The sequence below is a fragment of the Channa argus genome, unplaced genomic scaffold (assembly GCF_033026475.1).
Source record: "Channa argus isolate prfri unplaced genomic scaffold, Channa argus male v1.0 Contig022, whole genome shotgun sequence".
Classification (NCBI taxonomy): domain Eukaryota; kingdom Metazoa; phylum Chordata; class Actinopteri; order Anabantiformes; family Channidae; genus Channa; species Channa argus.
In genome coordinates, this window is record NW_027125241.1 from 201,005 (window position 1) to 219,331 (window position 18,327).

The 18,327-nt window shown below is 43.7% G+C and overlaps 8 non-coding genes across 8 annotated transcripts; all 8 read left to right on the top strand.

Annotated features, from left to right (window-relative positions):
- The first annotated feature begins 1,785 nt into the window (after positions 1-1,785).
- On the top strand, positions 1,786-1,856 carry trnag-gcc (transfer RNA glycine (anticodon GCC)). The gene has a single exon. It is a non-coding gene; the product is annotated as a tRNA-Gly (tRNA).
- Positions 1,857-2,034: 178 nt separating this feature from the next.
- On the top strand, positions 2,035-2,107 carry trnam-cau (transfer RNA methionine (anticodon CAU)). The gene has a single exon. It is a non-coding gene; the product is annotated as a tRNA-Met (tRNA).
- A 4,711-nt stretch (positions 2,108-6,818) lies between these two features.
- trnam-cau (transfer RNA methionine (anticodon CAU)) lies at positions 6,819-6,891 on the top strand. Its single transcript has one exon. It is a non-coding gene; the product is annotated as a tRNA-Met (tRNA).
- Positions 6,892-8,666: 1,775 nt separating this feature from the next.
- Positions 8,667-8,739, top strand: trnam-cau (transfer RNA methionine (anticodon CAU)). Its single transcript has one exon. It is a non-coding gene; the product is annotated as a tRNA-Met (tRNA).
- Positions 8,740-10,227: 1,488 nt separating this feature from the next.
- Positions 10,228-10,298, top strand: trnag-gcc (transfer RNA glycine (anticodon GCC)). Its single transcript has one exon. It is a non-coding gene; the product is annotated as a tRNA-Gly (tRNA).
- Positions 10,299-10,476: 178 nt separating this feature from the next.
- On the top strand, positions 10,477-10,549 carry trnam-cau (transfer RNA methionine (anticodon CAU)). Its single transcript has one exon. It is a non-coding gene; the product is annotated as a tRNA-Met (tRNA).
- Positions 10,550-14,962: 4,413 nt separating this feature from the next.
- trnam-cau (transfer RNA methionine (anticodon CAU)) lies at positions 14,963-15,035 on the top strand. Its single transcript has one exon. It is a non-coding gene; the product is annotated as a tRNA-Met (tRNA).
- Positions 15,036-16,660: 1,625 nt separating this feature from the next.
- Positions 16,661-16,733, top strand: trnam-cau (transfer RNA methionine (anticodon CAU)). The gene has a single exon. It is a non-coding gene; the product is annotated as a tRNA-Met (tRNA).
- The last annotated feature ends 1,594 nt before the right edge of the window (positions 16,734-18,327 follow it).

The window sequence follows — 18,327 nt, forward strand, 5'->3', positions numbered from 1 at the left end:
TGCACATTTTCACACCACTAGAATGACATGAAACAGAACAAAGGAAAAAGGGAAGGTATGCTATAAAGATGTTTTAAGACATTTCTACCTTCTCTCCATCTGTTGAGTAGACGTGATGGGTGGACAGCTTCCGAAACAGTTTTACCTTTCAACAAAACATTCTGTCCCAAGTACAAATGTCATTAGTGCGACTGTCCAGTGGTGCAGTGGAACACAATGTGGGCATTGGTAGTTCAGTGGTGATGAGGTTAGTATGTGGTTTAGTATGTAGTACTGATGGACCATCAAGAAAAAGATTCTGTCTACACGCGATGGCGTCTTGAATGGAACTCCTTTTTCCAACACGTGGGCATTGGTGGTCCAGTGGTCGAATTCTCGCCTGCCACGCGGGAGACCCGGGTTCGATTCCCGGCCAATGTAAGCGCCTCTTTAAAAGTCTCAGCTTGACCGACTGATATGCAGTAACAGAGGTCTCAGCCTTCTATTTATTCTCAGGACAATTAATGAAGACCCAATTAAGTGTGTCAATGCTATTGTCTTTATGAAATGCGAAAAGGTGTTTACAATTAACAGTTGGCAGCGCGTCAGTCTCATAATCTGAAGGTCGTGAGTTCAAGCCTCACACGAGGCAGGTTTTTCGTAGAATGGACAGCTTCGACATATGTGCGGTCCTCTACCTTCCAGAGACAGCATTGGTAATCCAAAGGTCAAAGGAATAAAGTCTTCAGCACAACAAGTGTTCTTTCCGTGAACTCCAGCTCCCCTCTCTAGTACCGAGATTTGTGCCAGTCAAGGAGCTTAGACTTCAACACCTGCACATTTTCACACCACTAGAATGACATGAAACAGAACAAAGGAAAAAGGGAGGGTATGCTATAAAGATGTTTTGAGACAGTTCTACCTTCTCTCCATCTCTTGAGTAGACGTGAGGGCTGGGCAGCCTCCGAAACTGTTTTACCATCCAACAAAACATTCTGTCCCAAGTACTAACCTCAATAGTCTGAAGACAATTAATGAAGACTCAATTAAGGGCGTCAATGCTATTGCCTTTGTGAAATGCGAAAAGATGTTTACATTTTTTCAATTTAGCATGCTTTTTCCCTCAGCCTCGGTAGTTCAGTGGTGATGAGGATAGATGTGATGAGGTGGTGTTTACATTTTTTGTCAAGCCTGACACGAGGCAGGTCTATTGTAGAATGGCCAGCTTGGACATATGTGCAGTCCTCTACCTTCTAGAGAGAGCATTGGTAATGCAAAGGACAAAGGAATAAAGGCTTTAGGAGAACAAGTGTTTTTTTCCGTGAACTCTAGATGCTTAAAGCATATATAAAACCTAAAATTCAAGCCAAACTTAAACGGACATCCAGGAATTGCGCTCCCCTGTCTAATACCCAAGATGTGTGCCAGTCAAGGAACTCCTTTCTCCGGCACATGGGCATTGGTGGTTCAGTGGTCGAATTCTCGCCTCTGCATCTGCAAATTCTCACCCCACTAGAATGGCATGAAACACAACAAAGGGAAAAAGGAAGGTATGCTATAAAGATGATTTAAGACACATCTACCTTCTCTCCATCTCTTGAGTAGACACGAGGGTTGGGCAGTTTCCGAAACTGTTTTACCTTTCAGCAAAACATTCTGTCCCAAGTACAAATGTCATTAGTGCGACTGTCCAGTGGTGCAGTGGAACACAATGTGTTTAGTATGTAGTACTGATGGACCATCAAGAAAAAGATTCTGTCTACACGCGATGGCGTCTTCAATGGAACTCCTTTTTCCAACACGTGGGCATTGGTGGTTCAGTGGTCGAATTCTCGCCTGCCACGCGGGAGACCCGGGTTCGATTCCCGGCCAATGCAAGCGCCTCTTTAAAAGTCTCAGCTTGACTGACTGATATGCAGTAACAGAGGTCTCAGCCTTCTATTTATTCTCAGGACAATTAATGAAGACCCAATTAAGTGTGTCAATGCTATTGTCTTTATGAAATGCGAAAAGGTGTTTACAATTGTTTTTCAATTTAGCAGGCGCATTCCCTCAGCCTCGTTGGCGCAGTTGGCAGCGCGTCAGTCTCATAATCTGAAGGTCGTGAGTTCAAGCCTCACACGAGGCAGGTTTTTCGTAGAATGGACAGCTTCGACATATGTGCGGTCCTCTACCTTCCAGAGACAGCATTGGTAATCCAAAGGTCAAAGGAATAAAGTCTTCAGCACAACAAGTGTTCTTTCCGTGAACTCCAGCTCCCCTCTCTAGTACCGAGATTTGTGCCAGTCAAGGAGCTTAGACTTCAACACCTGCACATTTTCACACCACTAGAATGACATGAAACAGAACAAAGGAAAAAGGGAAGGTATGCTATAAAGATGTTTTAAGACATTTCTACCTTCTCTCCATCTGTTGAGTAGACGTGATGGGTGGACAGCTTCCGAAACAGTTTTACCTTTCAACAAAACATTCTGTCCCAAGTACAAATGTCATTAGTGCGACTGTCCAGTGGTGCAGTGGAACACAATGTGGGCATTGGTAGTTCAGTGGTGATGAGGTTAGTATGTGGTTTAGTATGTAGTACTGATGGACCATCAAGAAAAAGATTCTGTCTACACGCGATGGCGTCTTGAATGGAACTCCTTTTTCCAACACGTGGGCATTGGTGGTCCAGTGGTCGAATTCTCGCCTGCCACGCGGGAGACCCGGGTTCGATTCCCGGCCAATGTAAGCGCCTCTTTAAAAGTCTCAGCTTGACCGACTGATATGCAGTAACAGAGGTCTCAGCCTTCTATTTATTCTCAGGACAATTAATGAAGACCCAATTAAGTGTGTCAATGCTATTGTCTTTATGAAATGCGAAAAGGTGTTTACAATTAACAGTTGGCAGCGCGTCAGTCTCATAATCTGAAGGTCGTGAGTTCAAGCCTCACACGAGGCAGGTTTTTCGTAGAATGGACAGCTTCGACATATGTGCGGTCCTCTACCTTCCAGAGACAGCATTGGTAATCCAAAGGTCAAAGGAATAAAGTCTTCAGCACAACAAGTGTTCTTTCCGTGAACTCCAGCTCCCCTCTCTAGTACCGAGATTTGTGCCAGTCAAGGAGCTTAGACTTCAACACCTGCACATTTTCACACCACTAGAATGACATGAAACAGAACAAAGGAAAAAGGGAGGGTATGCTATAAAGATGTTTTGAGACAGTTCTACCTTCTCTCCATCTCTTGAGTAGACGTGAGGGCTGGGCAGCCTCCGAAACTGTTTTACCATCCAACAAAACATTCTGTCCCAAGTACTAACCTCAATAGTCTGAAGACAATTAATGAAGACTCAATTAAGGGCGTCAATGCTATTGCCTTTGTGAAATGCGAAAAGATGTTTACATTTTTTCAATTTAGCATGCTTTTTCCCTCAGCCTCGGTAGTTCAGTGGTGATGAGGATAGATGTGATGAGGTGTTTACATTTTTTGTCAAGCCTGACACGAGGCAGGTCTATTGTAGAATGGCCAGCTTGGACATATGTGCAGTCCTCTACCTTCTAGAGAGAGCATTGGTAATGCAAAGGACAAAGGAATAAAGGCTTTAGGAGAACAAGTGTTTTTTTCCGTGAACTCTAGATGCTTAAAGCATATATAAAACCTAAAATTCAAGCCAAACTAAAGCGGACATCCAGGAATTGCGCTCCCCTGTCTAATACCCAAGATGTGTGCCAGTCAAGGAGCTTAGATTTCAACACCTGCAAATTTTCACACCACTAGAAGGGCATGAAACAGAACAAATGAAAAAGGGAAGGTATGCTATAAAGATGTTTTAAAACATTTCTACCTTCTCTCCATCTCTTGAGTAGACGTGATGGGTGGACAGCTTCCGAAACAGTTTTCCAACAAAACATTCTGTCCCAAGTACTAACTTCATTAGTGTGACTGTCCAGAGGTGCAGTGGAACACAATGTGGGCATTGGTAGTTCAGTGGTGATGAGGTTAGTGTGTGGTTTAGTACGTAGTACTGATGGACCATCAAAAAACATTCTGTCTACACGCGATGGCGTCTTCAATGGAACTCCTTTCTCCGGCACATGGGCATTGGTGGTTCAGTGGTCGAATTCTCGCCTCTGCATCTGCAAATTCTCACCCCACTAGAATGGCATGAAACACAACAAAGGTAAAAAGGAAGGTATGCTATAAAGATGATTTAAGACACTTCTACCTTCTCTCCATCTCTTGAGTAGACACGAGGGATGGGCAGTTTCCGAAACTGTTTTACCTGGCGTTGGTGGTTCAGTGGTGATGAGGTTAGTGTGTGGTTTAGTACGTAGTACTGATGGACCATCAAAAAACATTCTGTCTACACGCGATGGCGTCTTCAATGGAACTCCTTTCTCCGGCACATGGGCATTGGTGGTTCAGTGGTCGAATTCTCGCCTCTGCATCTGCAAATTCTCACCCCACTAGAATGGCATGAAACACAACAAAGGTAAAAAGGAAGGTATGCTATAAAGATGATTTAAGACACTTCTACCTTCTCTCCATCTCTTGAGTAGACGTGATGGGTGGACAGCTTCCGAAACAGTTTTACCTTTCAACAAAACATTCTGTCCCAAGTACAAATGTCATTAGTGCGACTGTCCAGTGGTGCAGTGGAACACAATGTGGGCATTGGTAGTTCAGTGGTGATGAGGTTAGTATGTGGTTTAGTATGTAGTACTGATGGACCATCAAGAAAAAGATTCTGTCTACACGCGATGGCGTCTTCAATGGAACTCCTTTTTCCAATACGTGGGCATTGGTGGTTCAATGGTCGAATTCTCTCCTGCCACGCGGGAGAGCCGGGTTCGATTCCCGGCCAATGCAAGCGCCTCTTTAAAAGTCTCAGCTTGACTGACTGATATGCAGTAACAGAGGTCTCAGCCTTCTATTTATTCTCAGGACAATTAATGAAGACCCAATTAAGTGTGTCAATGCTATTGTCTTTATGAAATGCGAAAAGGTGTTTACAATTAACAGTTGGCAGCGCGTCAGTCTCATAATCTGAAGGTCGTGAGTTCAAGCCTCACACGAGGCAGGTTTTTCGTAGAATGGACAGCTTCGACATATGTGCGGTCCTCTACCTTCCAGAGACAGCATTGGTAATCCAAAGGTCAAAGGAATAAAGTCTTCAGCACAACAAGTGTTCTTTCCGTGAACTCCAGCTCCCCTCTCTAGTACCGAGATTTGTGCCAGTCAAGGAGCTTAGACTTCAACACCTGCACATTTTCACACCACTAGAATGACATGAAACAGAACAAAGGAAAAAGGGAGGGTATGCTATAAAGATGTTTTGAGACAGTTCTACCTTCTCTCCATCTCTTGAGTAGACGTGAGGGCTGGGCAGCCTCCGAAACTGTTTTACCATCCAACAAAACATTCTGTCCCAAGTACTAACCTCAATAGTCTGAAGACAATTAATGAAGACTCAATTAAGGGCGTCAATGCTATTGCCTTTGTGAAATGCGAAAAGATGTTTACATTTTTTCAATTTAGCATGCTTTTTCCCTCAGCCTCGGTAGTTCAGTGGTGATGAGGATAGATGTGATGAGGTGTTTACATTTTTTGTCAAGCCTGACACGAGGCAGGTCTATTGTAAAATGGCCAGCTTGGACATATGTGCAGTCCTCTACCTTCTAGAGAGAGCATTGGTAATGCAAAGGACAAAGGAATAAAGGCTTTAGGAGAACAAGTGTTTTTTTTCCGTGAACTCTAGATGCTTAAAGCATATATAAAACCTAAAATTCAAGCCAAACTAAAGCGGACATCCAGGAATTGCGCTCCCCTGTCTAATTCCCAAGATGTGTGCCAGTCAAGGAGCTTAGATTTCAACACCTGCAAATTTTCACACCACTAGAAGGGCATGAAACAGAACAAAGGAAAAAGGGAAGGTATGCTATAAAGATGTTTTAAGACATTTCTACCTTCTCTCCATCTCTTGAGTAAACGTGATGGGTGGACAGCTTCCGAAACAGTTTTCCAACAAAACATTCTGTCCCAAGTACTAACTTCATTAGTGTGACTGTCCAGAGGTGCAGTGGAACACAATGTGGGCATTGGTAGTTCAGTGGTGATGAGGTTAGTGTGTGGTTTAGTACGTAGTACTGATGGACCATCAAAAAACATTCTGTCTACACACGATGGCGTCTTCAATGGAACTCCTTTCTCCGGCACATGGGCATTGGTGGTTCAGTGGTCGAATTCTCGCCTCTGCATCTGCAAATTCTCACCCCACTAGAATGGCATGAAACACAACAAAGGGAAAAAGGAAGGTATGCTATAAAGATGATTTAAGACACTTCTACCTTCTCTCCATCTCTTGAGTAGACACGAGGGTTGGGCAGTTTCCGAAACTGTTTTACCTTTCAGCAAAACATTCTGTCCCAATTACAAATGTCATTAGTGCGATTGTCCAGTGGTGCAGTGGAACACAATGTGAGCATTGGTAGTTCAGTGGTGATGAGGTTAGTATGTGGTTTAGTATGTAGTACTGATGGACCATCAAGAAAAAGATTCTATCTACACGCGATGGCGTCTTCAATGGAACTCCTTTTTCCAACACGTGGGCATTGGTGGTTCAGTGGTCGAATTCTCGCCTGCCACGCGGGAGACCCGGGTTGGATTCCCAGTCAATGCAAGCGCCTCTTTAAAAGTCTCAGCTTGACTGACTGATATGCAGTAACAGAGGTCTCAGCCTTCTATTTATTCTCAGGACAATTAATGAAGACCCAATTAAGTGTGTCAATGCTATTGTCTTTATGAAATGCGAAAAGGTGTTTACAATTGTTTTTCAATTTAGCAGGCGCATTCCCTCAGCCTCGTTGGCGCAGTTGGCAGCGCGTCAGTCTCATAATCTGAAGGTCGTGAGTTCAAGCCTCACACGAGGCAGGTTTTTCGTAGAATGGACAGCTTCGACATATGTGCGGTCCTTTACCTTCCAGAGACAGCATTGGTAATCCAAAGGTCAAAGGAATAAAGTCTTCAGCACAACAAGTGTTCTTTCCGTGAACTCCAGCTCCCCTCTCTAGTACCGAGATTTGTGCCAGTCAAGGAGCTTAGACTTCAACACCTGCACATTTTCACACCACTAGAATGACATGAAACAGAACAAAGGAAAAAGGGGGGGTATGCTATAAAGATGTTTTGAGACAGTTCTACCTTCTCTCCATCTCTTGAGTAGACGTGAGGGCTGGGCAGCCTCCGAAACTGTTTTACCATCCAACAAAACATTCTGTCCCAAGTACTAACCTCAATAGTCTGAAGACAATTAATGAAGACTCAATTAAGGGCGTCAATGCTATTGCCTTTGTGAAATGCGAAAAGATGTTTACATTTTTTCAATTTAGCATGCTTTTTCCCTCAGCCTCGGTAGTTCAGTGGTGATGAGGATAGATGTGATGAGGTGTTTACATTTTTTGTCAAGCCTGACACGAGGCAGGTCTATTGTAGAATGGCCAGCTTGGACATATGTGCAGTCCTCTACCTTCTAGAGAGAGCATTGGTAATGCAAAGGACAAAGGAATAAAGGCTTTAGGAGAACAAGTGTTTTTTTCCGTGAACTCTAGATGCTTAAAGCATATATAAACCTAAAATTCAACCCAAACTAAAGCGGACATCCAGGAATTGCGCTCCCCTGTCTAATACCCAAGATGTGTGCCAGTCAAGGAGCTTAGATTTCAACACCTGCAAATTTTCACACCACTAGAAGGGCATGAAACAGAACAAAGGAAAAAGGGAAGGTATGCTATAAAGATGTTTTAAGACATTTCTACCTTCTCTCCATCTCTTGAGTAGACGTGATGGGTGGACAGCTTCCGAAACAGTTTTCCAACAAAACATTCTGTCCCAAGTACTAACTTCATTAGTGTGACTGTCCAGAGGTGCAGTGGAACACAATGTGGGCATTGGTAGTTCAGTGGTGATGAGGTTAGTGTGTGGTTTAGTACGTAGTACTGATGGACCATCAAAAAACATTCTGTCTACACGCGATGGCGTCTTCAATAGAACTCTTTTCTACGGCACATGGGCATTGGTGGTTCAGTGGTCGAATTCTCGCCTCTGCATCTGCAAATTCTCACCCCACTAGGATGGCATGAAACACAACAAAGGGAAAAAGGAAGGTATGCTATAAAGATGATTTAAGACACTTCTACCTTCTCTCCATCTCTTGAGTACACACGAGGGTTGGGCAGTTTCCGAAACTGTTTTACCTTTCAGCAAAACATTCTGTCCCAAGTACAAATGTCATTAGTGCGACTGACCAGTGGTGCAGTGGAACACAATGTGGGCATTGGTAGTTCAGTGGTGATGAGGTTAGTATGTGGTTTAGTATGTAGTACTGATGGACCATCAAGAAAAAGATTCTGTCTACACGCGATGGCGTCTTCAATGGAACTCCTTTTTCCAACACGTGGGCATTGGTGGTTCAGTGGTCGAATTCTCGCCTGCCACGCGGGAGACCCGGGTTGGATTCCCGGTCAATGCAAGCGCCTCTTTAAAAGTCTCAGCTTGACTGACTGATATGCAGTAACAGAGGTCTCAGCCTTCTATTTATTCTCAGGACAATTAATGAAGACCCAATTAAGTGTGTCAATGCTATTGTCTTTATGAAATGCGAAAAGGTGTTTACAATTGTTTTTCAATTTAGCAGGCGCATTCCCTCAGCCTCGTTGGCGCAGTTGGCAGCGCGTCAGTCTCATAATCTCAAGGTCGTGAGTTCAAGCCTCACACGAGGCAGGTTTTTCGTAGAATGGACAGCTTCGACATATGTGCGGTCCTCTACCTTCCAGAGACAGCATTGGTAATCCAAAGGTCAAAGGAATAAAGTCTTCAGCACAACAAGTGTTCTTTCCGTGAACTCCAGCTCCCCTCTCTAGTACCGAGATTTGTGCCAGTCAAGGAGCTTAGACTTCAACACCTGCACATTTTCACACCACTAGAATGACATGAAACAGAACAAAGGAAAAAGGGAGGGTATGCTATAAAGATGTTTTGAGACAGTTCTACCTTCTCTCCATCTCTTGAGTAGACGTGAGGGCTGGGCAGCCTCCGAAACTGTTTTACCATCCAACAAAACATTCTGTCCCAAGTACTAACCTCAATAGTCTGAAGACAATTAATGAAGACTCAATTAAGGGCGTCAATGCTATTGCCTTTGTGAAATGCGAAAAGATGTTTACATTTTTTCAATTTAGCATGCTTTTTCCCTCAGCCTCGGTAGTTCAGTGGTGATGAGGATAGATGTGATGAGGTGTTTACATTTTTTGTCAAGCCTGACACGAGGCAGGTCTATTGTAGAATGGCCAGCTTGGACATATGTGCAGTCCTCTACCTTCTAGAGAGAGCATTGGTAATGCAAAGGACAAAGGAATAAAGGCTTTAGGAGAACAAGTGTTTTTTTCCGTGAACTCTAGATGCTTAAAGCATATATAAACCTAAAATTCAACCCAAACTAAAGCGGACATCCAGGAATTGCGCTCCCCTGTCTAATACCCAAGATGTGTGCCAGTCAAGGAGCTTAGATTTCAACACCTGCAAATTTTCACACCACTAGAAGGGCATGAAACAGAACAAAGGAAAAAGGGAAGGTATGCTATAAAGATGTTTTAAGACATTTCTACCTTCTCTCCATCTCTTGAGTAGACGTGATGGGTGGACAGCTTCCGAAACAGTTTTCCAACAAAACATTCTGTCCCAAGTACTAACTTCATTAGTGTGACTGTCCAGAGGTGCAGTGGAACACAATGTGGGCATTGGTAGTTCAGTGGTGATGAGGTTAGTGTGTGGTTTAGTACGTAGTACTGATGGACCATCAAAAAACATTCTGTCTACACGCGATGGCGTCTTCAATGGAACTCCTTTCTCCGGCACATGGGTATTGGTGGTTCAGTGGTCGAATTTTCGCCTCTGCATCTGCAAATTCTCACCCCACTAGAATGGCATGAAACACAACAAAGGGAAAAAGGAAGGTATGCTATAAAGATGATTTAAGACACTTCTACCTTCTCTCCATCTCTTGAGTAGACACGAGGGTTGGGCAGTTTCCGAAACTGTTTTACCTTTCAGCAAAACATTCTGTCCCAAGTACAAATGTCATTAGTGCGACTGTCCAGTGGTGCAGTGGAACACAATGTGTTTAGTATGTAGTACTGATGGACCATCAAGAAAAAGATTCTGTCTACACGCGATGGCGTCTTCAATGGAACTCCTTTTTCCAACACGTGGGCATTGGTGGTTCAGTGGTCGAATTCTCGCCTGCCACGCGGGAGACCCGGGTTCGATTCCCGGCCAATGCAAGCGCCTCTTTAAAAGTCTCAGCTTGACTGACTGATATGCAGTAACAGAGGTCTCAGCCTTCTATTTATTCTCAGGACAATTAATGAAGACCCAATTAAGTGTGTCAATGCTATTGTCTTTATGAAATGCGAAAAGGTGTTTACAATTGTTTTTCAATTTAGCAGGCGCATTCCCTCAGCCTCGTTGGCGCAGTTGGCAGCGCGTCAGTCTCATAATCTGAAGGTCGTGAGTTCAAGCCTCACACGAGGCAGGTTTTTCGTAGAATGGACAGCTTCGACATATGTGCGGTCCTCTACCTTCCAGAGACAGCATTGGTAATCCAAAGGTCAAAGGAATAAAGTCTTCAGCACAACAAGTGTTCTTTCCGTGAACTCCAGCTCCCCTCTCTAGTACCGAGATTTGTGCCAGTCAAGGAGCTTAGACTTCAACACCTGCACATTTTCACACCACTAGAATGACATGAAACAGAACAAAGGAAAAAGGGAAGGTATGCTATAAAGATGTTTTAAGACATTTCTACCTTCTCTCCATCTGTTGAGTAGACGTGATGGGTGGACAGCTTCCGAAACAGTTTTACCTTTCAACAAAACATTCTGTCCCAAGTACAAATGTCATTAGTGCGACTGTCCAGTGGTGCAGTGGAACACAATGTGGGCATTGGTAGTTCAGTGGTGATGAGGTTAGTATGTGGTTTAGTATGTAGTACTGATGGACCATCAAAAAACATTCTGTCTACACGCGATGGCGTCTTCAATGGAACTCCTTTCTCCGGCACATGGGCATTGGTGGTTCAGTGGTCGAATTCTCGCCTCTGCATCTGCAAATTCTCACCCCACTAGAATGGCATGAAACACAACAAAGGTAAAAAGGAAGGTATGCTATAAAGATGATTTAAGACACTTCTACCTTCTCTCCATCTCTTGAGTAGACACGAGGGATGGGCAGTTTCCGAAACTGTTTTACCTGGCGTTGGTGGTTCAGTGGTGATGAGGTTAGTGTGTGGTTTAGTACGTAGTACTGATGGACCATCAAAAAACATTCTGTCTACACGCGATGGCGTCTTCAATGGAACTCCTTTCTCCGGCACATGGGCATTGGTGGTTCAGTGGTCGAATTCTCGCCTCTGCATCTGCAAATTCTCACCCCACTAGAATGGCATGAAACACAACAAAGGTAAAAAGGAAGGTATGCTATAAAGATGATTTAAGACACTTCTACCTTCTCTCCATCTCTTGAGTAGACGTGATGGGTGGACAGCTTCCGAAACAGTTTTACCTTTCAACAAAACATTCTGTCCCAAGTACAAATGTCATTAGTGCGACTGTCCAGTGGTGCAGTGGAACACAATGTGGGCATTGGTAGTTCAGTGGTGATGAGGTTAGTATGTGGTTTAGTATGTAGTACTGATGGACCATCAAGAAAAAGATTCTGTCTACACGCGATGGCGTCTTCAATGGAACTCCTTTTTCCAATACGTGGGCATTGGTGGTTCAATGGTCGAATTCTCTCCTGCCACGCGGGAGAGCCGGGTTCGATTCCCGGCCAATGCAAGCGCCTCTTTAAAAGTCTCAGCTTGACTGACTGATATGCAGTAACAGAGGTCTCAGCCTTCTATTTATTCTCAGGACAATTAATGAAGACCCAATTAAGTGTGTCAATGCTATTGTCTTTATGAAATGCGAAAAGGTGTTTACAATTAACAGTTGGCAGCGCGTCAGTCTCATAATCTGAAGGTCGTGAGTTCAAGCCTCACACGAGGCAGGTTTTTCGTAGAATGGACAGCTTCGACATATGTGCGGTCCTCTACCTTCCAGACACAGCATTGGTAATCCAAAGGTCAAAGGAATAAAGTCTTCAGCACAACAAGTGTTCTTTCCGTGAACTCCAGCTCCCCTCTCTAGTACCGAGACTTGTGCCAGTCAAGGAGCTTAGACTTCAACACCTGCACATTTTCACACCACTAGAATGACATGAAACAGAACAAAGGAAAAAGGGAGGGTATGCTATAAAGATGTTTTGAGACAGTTCTACCTTCTCTCCATCTCTTGAGTAGACTTGAGGGCTGGGCAGCCTCCGAAACTGTTTTACAACAAAACATTCTGTCCCAAGTACTAACCTCAATAGTCTGAAGACAATTAATGAAGACTCAATTAAGGGCGTCAATGCTATTGCCTTTGTGAAATGCGAAAAGATGTTTACATTTTTTCAATTTAGCATGCTTTTTCCCTCAGCCACGCTGAGGGTCACGTGTAGGTGATGAGGAGAGATGTGATGAGGTGTTTACATTTTTTGTCAAGCCTGACACGAGGCAGGTCTATTGTAGAATGGCCAGCTTGGACATATGTGCAGTCCTCTACCTTCTAGAGAGAGCATTGGTAATGGAAAGGACAAAGGAATAAAGGCTTTAGGAGAACAAGTGTTTTTTTCCGTGAATTCTAGATGCTTAAAGCATATATAAAACCTAAAATTCAAGCCAAACTAAAGCGGACATCCAGGAATTGCGCTCCCCTGTCTAATACCCAAGATGTGTGCCAGTCAAGGAGCTTAGATTTCAACACCTGCAAATTTTCACACCACTAGAAGGGCATGAAACACAACAAAAGAAAAAGGGAAGGTATGCTATAAAGAAACTGTTTTACCATCCAACAAAACATTCTGTCCCAAGTACTAACCTCAATAGTCTGAAGACAATTAATGAAGACTCAATTAAGGGCGTCAATGCTATTGCCTTTGTGAAATGCGAAAAGTTGTTTACATTTTTTCAATTTAGCATGCTTTTTCCCTCAGCCTCGGTAGTTCAGTGGTGATGAGGATAGATGTGATGAGGTGTTTATATTTTTTGTCAAGCCTGACACGAGGCAGGTCTATTGTAGAATGGACAGCTTCGACATATGTGCGGTCCTCTACCTTCCAGAGACAGCATTGGTAATCCAAAGGTCAAAGGAATAAAGTCTTCAGCACAACAAGTGTTCTTTCCGTGAACTCCAGCTCCCCTCTCTAGTACCGAGATTTGTGCCAGTCAAGGAGCTTAGACTTCAACACCTGCACATTTTCACACCACTAGAATGACATGAAACAGAACAAAGGAAAAAGGGAGGGTATTCTATAAAGATGTTTTGAGACAGTTCTACCTTCTCTCCATCTCTTGAGTAGACGTGAGGGCTGGGCAGCCTCCGAAACTGTTTTACCATCCAACAAAACATTCTGTCCCAAGTACTAACCTCATTAGTCTGAAGACAATTAATGAAGACTCAATTAAGGGCGTCAATGCTATTGCCTTTGTGAAATGCGAAAAGATGTTTACATTTTTTCAATTTAGCATGCTTTTTCCCTCAGCCTCGGTAGTTCAGTGGTGATGAGGATAGATGTGATGAGGTGGTGTTTACATTTTTTGTCAAGCCTGACACGAGGCAGGTCTATTGTAGAATGGCCAGCTTGGACATATGTGCAGTCCTCTACCTTCTAGAGAGAGCATTGGTAATGCAAAGGACAAAGGAATAAAGGCTTTAGGAGAACAAGTGTTTTTTTCCGTGAACTCTAGATGCTTAAAGCATATATAAAACCTAAAATTCAAGCCAAACTAAAGCGGACATCCAGGAATTGCGCTCCCCTGTCTAATACCCAAGATGTGTGCCAGTCAAGGAGCTTAGATTTCAACACCTGCAAATTTTCACACCACTAGAAGGGCATGAAACAGAACAAAGGAAAAAGGGAAGGTATGCTATAAAGATGTTTTAAGACATTTCTACCTTCTCTCCATCTGTTGAGTAGACGTGATGGGTGGACAGCTTCCGAAACAGTTTTACCTTTCAACAAAACATTCTGTCCCAAGTACAAATGTCATTAGTGCGACTGTCCAGTGGTGCAGTGGAACACAATGTGGGCATTGGTAGTTCAGTGGTGATGAGGTTAGTATGTGGTTTAGTACGTAGTACTGATGGACCATCAAAAAACATTCTGTCTACACGCGATGGCGTCTTCAATGGAACTCCTGTCTCCGGCACATGGGCATTGGTGGTTCAGTGGTCGAATTCTCGCCTCTGCATCTGCAAATTCTCACCCCACTAGAATGGCATGAAACACAACAAAGGGAAAAAGGAAGGTATGCTATAAAGATGATTTAAGACACTTCTACCTTCTCTCCATCTCTTGAGTAGACACGAGGGTTGGGCAGTTTTCGAACCTGTTTTACCTTTCAGCAAAACATTCTGTCCCAAGTACAAATGTCATTAGTGCGACTGTCCAGTGGTGCAGTGGAACACAATGTGGGCATTGGTAGTTCAGTGGTGATGAGGTTAGTATGTGGTTTAGTATGTAGTACTGATGGACCATCAAGAAAAAGATTCTGTCTACACGCGATGGCGTCTTCAATGGAACTCCTTTTTCCAACACGTGGGCATTGGTGGTTCAGTGGTCGAATTCTCGCCTGCTACGCGGGAGACCCGGGTTCGATTCCCGGCCAATGCAAGCACCTCTTTAAAAGTCTCACAACTCAAAATGAGCGCAGCTTGACTGACTGATATGCAGTAACAGAGGTCTCAGCCTTCTATTTATTCTCAGGACAATTAATGAAGACCCAATTAAGTGTGTCAATGCTATTGTCTTTATGAAATGCGAAAAGGTGATTACAATTGTTTTTCAATTTAGCAGGCGCATTCCCTCAGCCTCGTTGGCGCAGTTGGCAGCGCGTCAGTCTCATAATCTGAAGGTCGTGAGTTCAAGCCTCACACGAGGCAGGTTTTTCGTAGAATGGACAGCTTCGACATATGTGCGGTCCTCTACCTTCCAGAGACAGCATTGGTAATCCAAAGGTCAAAGGAATAAAGTCTTCAGCACAACAAGTGTTCTTTCCGTGAACTCCAGCTCCCCTCTCTAGTACCGAGACTTGTGCCAGTCAAGGAGCTTAGACTTCAACACCTGCACATTTTCACACCACTAGAATGACATGAAACAGAACAAAGGAAAAAGGGGGGGTATGCTATAAAGATGTTTTGAGACAGTTCTACCTTCTCTCCATCTCTTGAGTAGACGTGAGGGCTGGGCAGCCTCCGAAACTGTTTTACCATCCAACAAAACATTCTGTCCCAAGTACTAACCTCAATAGTCTGAAGACAATTAATGAAGACTCAATTAAGGGCGTCAATGCTATTGCCTTTGTGAAATGCGAAAAGATGTTTACATTTTTTCAATTTAGCATGCTTTTTCCCTCAGCCTCGGTAGTTCAGTGGTGATGAGGATAGATGTGATGAGGTGTTTACATTTTTTGTCAAGCCTGACACGAGGCAGGTCTATTGTAGAATGGCCAGCTTGGACATATGTGCAGTCCTCTACCTTCTAGAGAGAGCATTGGTAATGCAAAGGACAAAGGAATAAAGGCTTTAGGAGAACAAGTGTTTTTTTCCGTGAACTCTAGATGCTTAAAGCATATATAAACCTAAAATTCAACCCAAACTAAAGCGGACATCCAGGAATTGCGCTCCCCTGTCTAATACCCAAGATGTGTGCCAGTCAAGGAGCTTAGATTTCAACACCTGCAAATTTTCACACCACTAGAAGGGCATGAAACAGAACAAAGGAAAAAGGGAAGGTATGCTATAAAGATGTTTTAAGACATTTCTACCTTCTCTCCATCTCTTGATTAGACGTGATGGGTGGACAGCTTCCAAAACAGTTTTCCAACAAAACATTCTGTCCCAAGTACTAACTTCATTAGTGTGACTGTCCAGAGGTGCAGTGGAACACAATGTGGGCATTGGTAGTTCAGTGGTGATGAGGTTAGTGTGTGGTTTAGTACGTAGTACTGATGGACCATCAAAAAACATTCTGTCTACACGCGATGGCGTCTTCAATGGAACTCCTTTCTCCGGCACATGGGCATTGGTGGTTCAGTGGTCGAATTCTCGCCTCTGCATCTGCAAATTCTCACCCCACTAGAATGGCATGAAACACAACAAAGGGAAAAAGGAAGGTATGCTATAAAGATGATTTAAGACACTTCTACCTTCTCTCCATCTCTTGAGTAGACACGAGGGTTGGGCAGTTTCCGAAACTGTTTTACCTTTCAGCAAAACATTCTGTCCCAAGTACAAATGTCATTAGTGCGACTGTCCAGTGGTGCAGTGGAACACAATGTGGGCATTGGTAGTTCAGTGGTGATGAGGTTAGTATGTGGTTTAGGCTCCAAGCGCCTCTTTAAAAGTCTCAGCTTGACTGACTGATATGCAGTAACAGAGGTCTCAGCCTTCTATTTATTCTCAGGACAATTAATGAAGACCCAATTAAGTGTGTCAATGCTATTGTCTTTATGAAATGCGAAAAGGTGTTTACAATTGTTTTTCAATTTAGCAGGCGCATTCCCTCAGCCTCGTTGGCGCAGTTGGCAGCGCGTCAGTCTCATAATCTGAAGGTCGTGAGTTCAAGCCTCACACGAGGCAGGTTTTTCGTAGAATGGACAGCTTCGACATATGTGCGGTCCTCTACCTTCCAGAGACAGCATTGGTAATCCAAAGGTCAAAGGAATAAAGTCTTCAGCACAACAAGTGTTCTTTCCGTGAACTCCAGCTCCCCTCTCTAGTACCGAGACTTGTGCCAGTCAAGGAGCTTAGACTTCAACACCTGCACATTTTCACACCACTAGAATGACATGAAACACAACAAAGGAAAAAGGGAAGGTATGCTATAAAGATGTTTTGAGACAGTTCTACCTTCTCTCCATCTCTTGAGTAGACTTGAGGGCTGGGCAGCCTCCGAAACTGTTTTACCATCCAACAAAACATTCTGTCCCAAGTACTAACCTCAATAGTCTGAAGACAATTAATGAAGACTCAATTAAGGGCGTCAATGCTATTGCCTTTGTGAAATGCGAAAAGATGTTTACATTTTTTCAATTTAGCATGCTTTTTCCCTCAGCCTCGGTAGTTCAGTGGTGATGAGGATAGATGTGATGAGGTGTTTACATTTTTTGTCAAGCCTGACACGAGGCAGGTCTATTGTAGAATGGCCAGCTTGGACATATGTGCAGTCCTCTACCTTCTAGAGAGAGCATTGGTAAAGCAAAGGACAAAGGAATAAAGGCTTTAGGAGAACAAGTGTTTTTTTCTGTGAACTCTAGATGCTTAAAGCATATATAAAACCTAAAATTCAAGCCAAACTAAAGCGGACATCCAGGAATTGCGCTCCCCTGTCTAATACCCAAGATGTGTGCCAGTCAAGGAGCTTAGATTTCAACACCTGCAAATTTTCACACCACTAGAAGGGCATGAAACAGAACAAAGGAAAAAGGGAAGGTATGCTATAAAGATGTTTTAAGACATTTCTACCCTCTCTCCATCTCTTGAGTAAACGTGATGGGTGGACAGCTTCCGAAACAGTTTTCCAACAAAACATTCTGTCCCAAGTACTAACTTTATTAGTGTGACTGTCCAGAGGTGCAGTGGAACACAATGTGGGCATTGGTAGTTCAGTGGTGATGAGGTTAGTGTGTGGTTTAGTACGTAGTACTGATGGACCATCAAAAAACATTCTGTCTACACGCGATGGCGTCTTCAATGGAACTCCTTTCTCCGGCACATGGGCATTGGTGGTTCAGTGGTCGAATTCTCGCCTCTGCATCTGCAAATTCTCACCCCACTAGAATGGCATGAAACACAACAAAGGGAAAAAGGAAGGTATGCTATAAAGATGATTTAAGACACTTCTACCTTCTCTCCATCTCTTGAGTACACACGAGGGTTGGGCAGTTTCCGAAACTGTTTTACCTTTCAGCAAAACATTCTGTCCCAAGTACAAATGTCATTAGTGCGACTGTCCAGTGGTGCAGTGGAACACAATGTGGGCATTGGTAGTTCAGTGGTGATGAGGTTAGTATGTGGTTTAGTATGTAGTACTGATGGACCATCAAGAAAAAGATTCTGTCTACACGCGATGGCGTCTTCAATGGAACTCCTTTTTCCAACACGTGGGCATTGGTGGTTCAGTGGTCGAATTCTCGCCTGCCACGCGGGAGACCCGGGTTTGATTCTCGGCCAA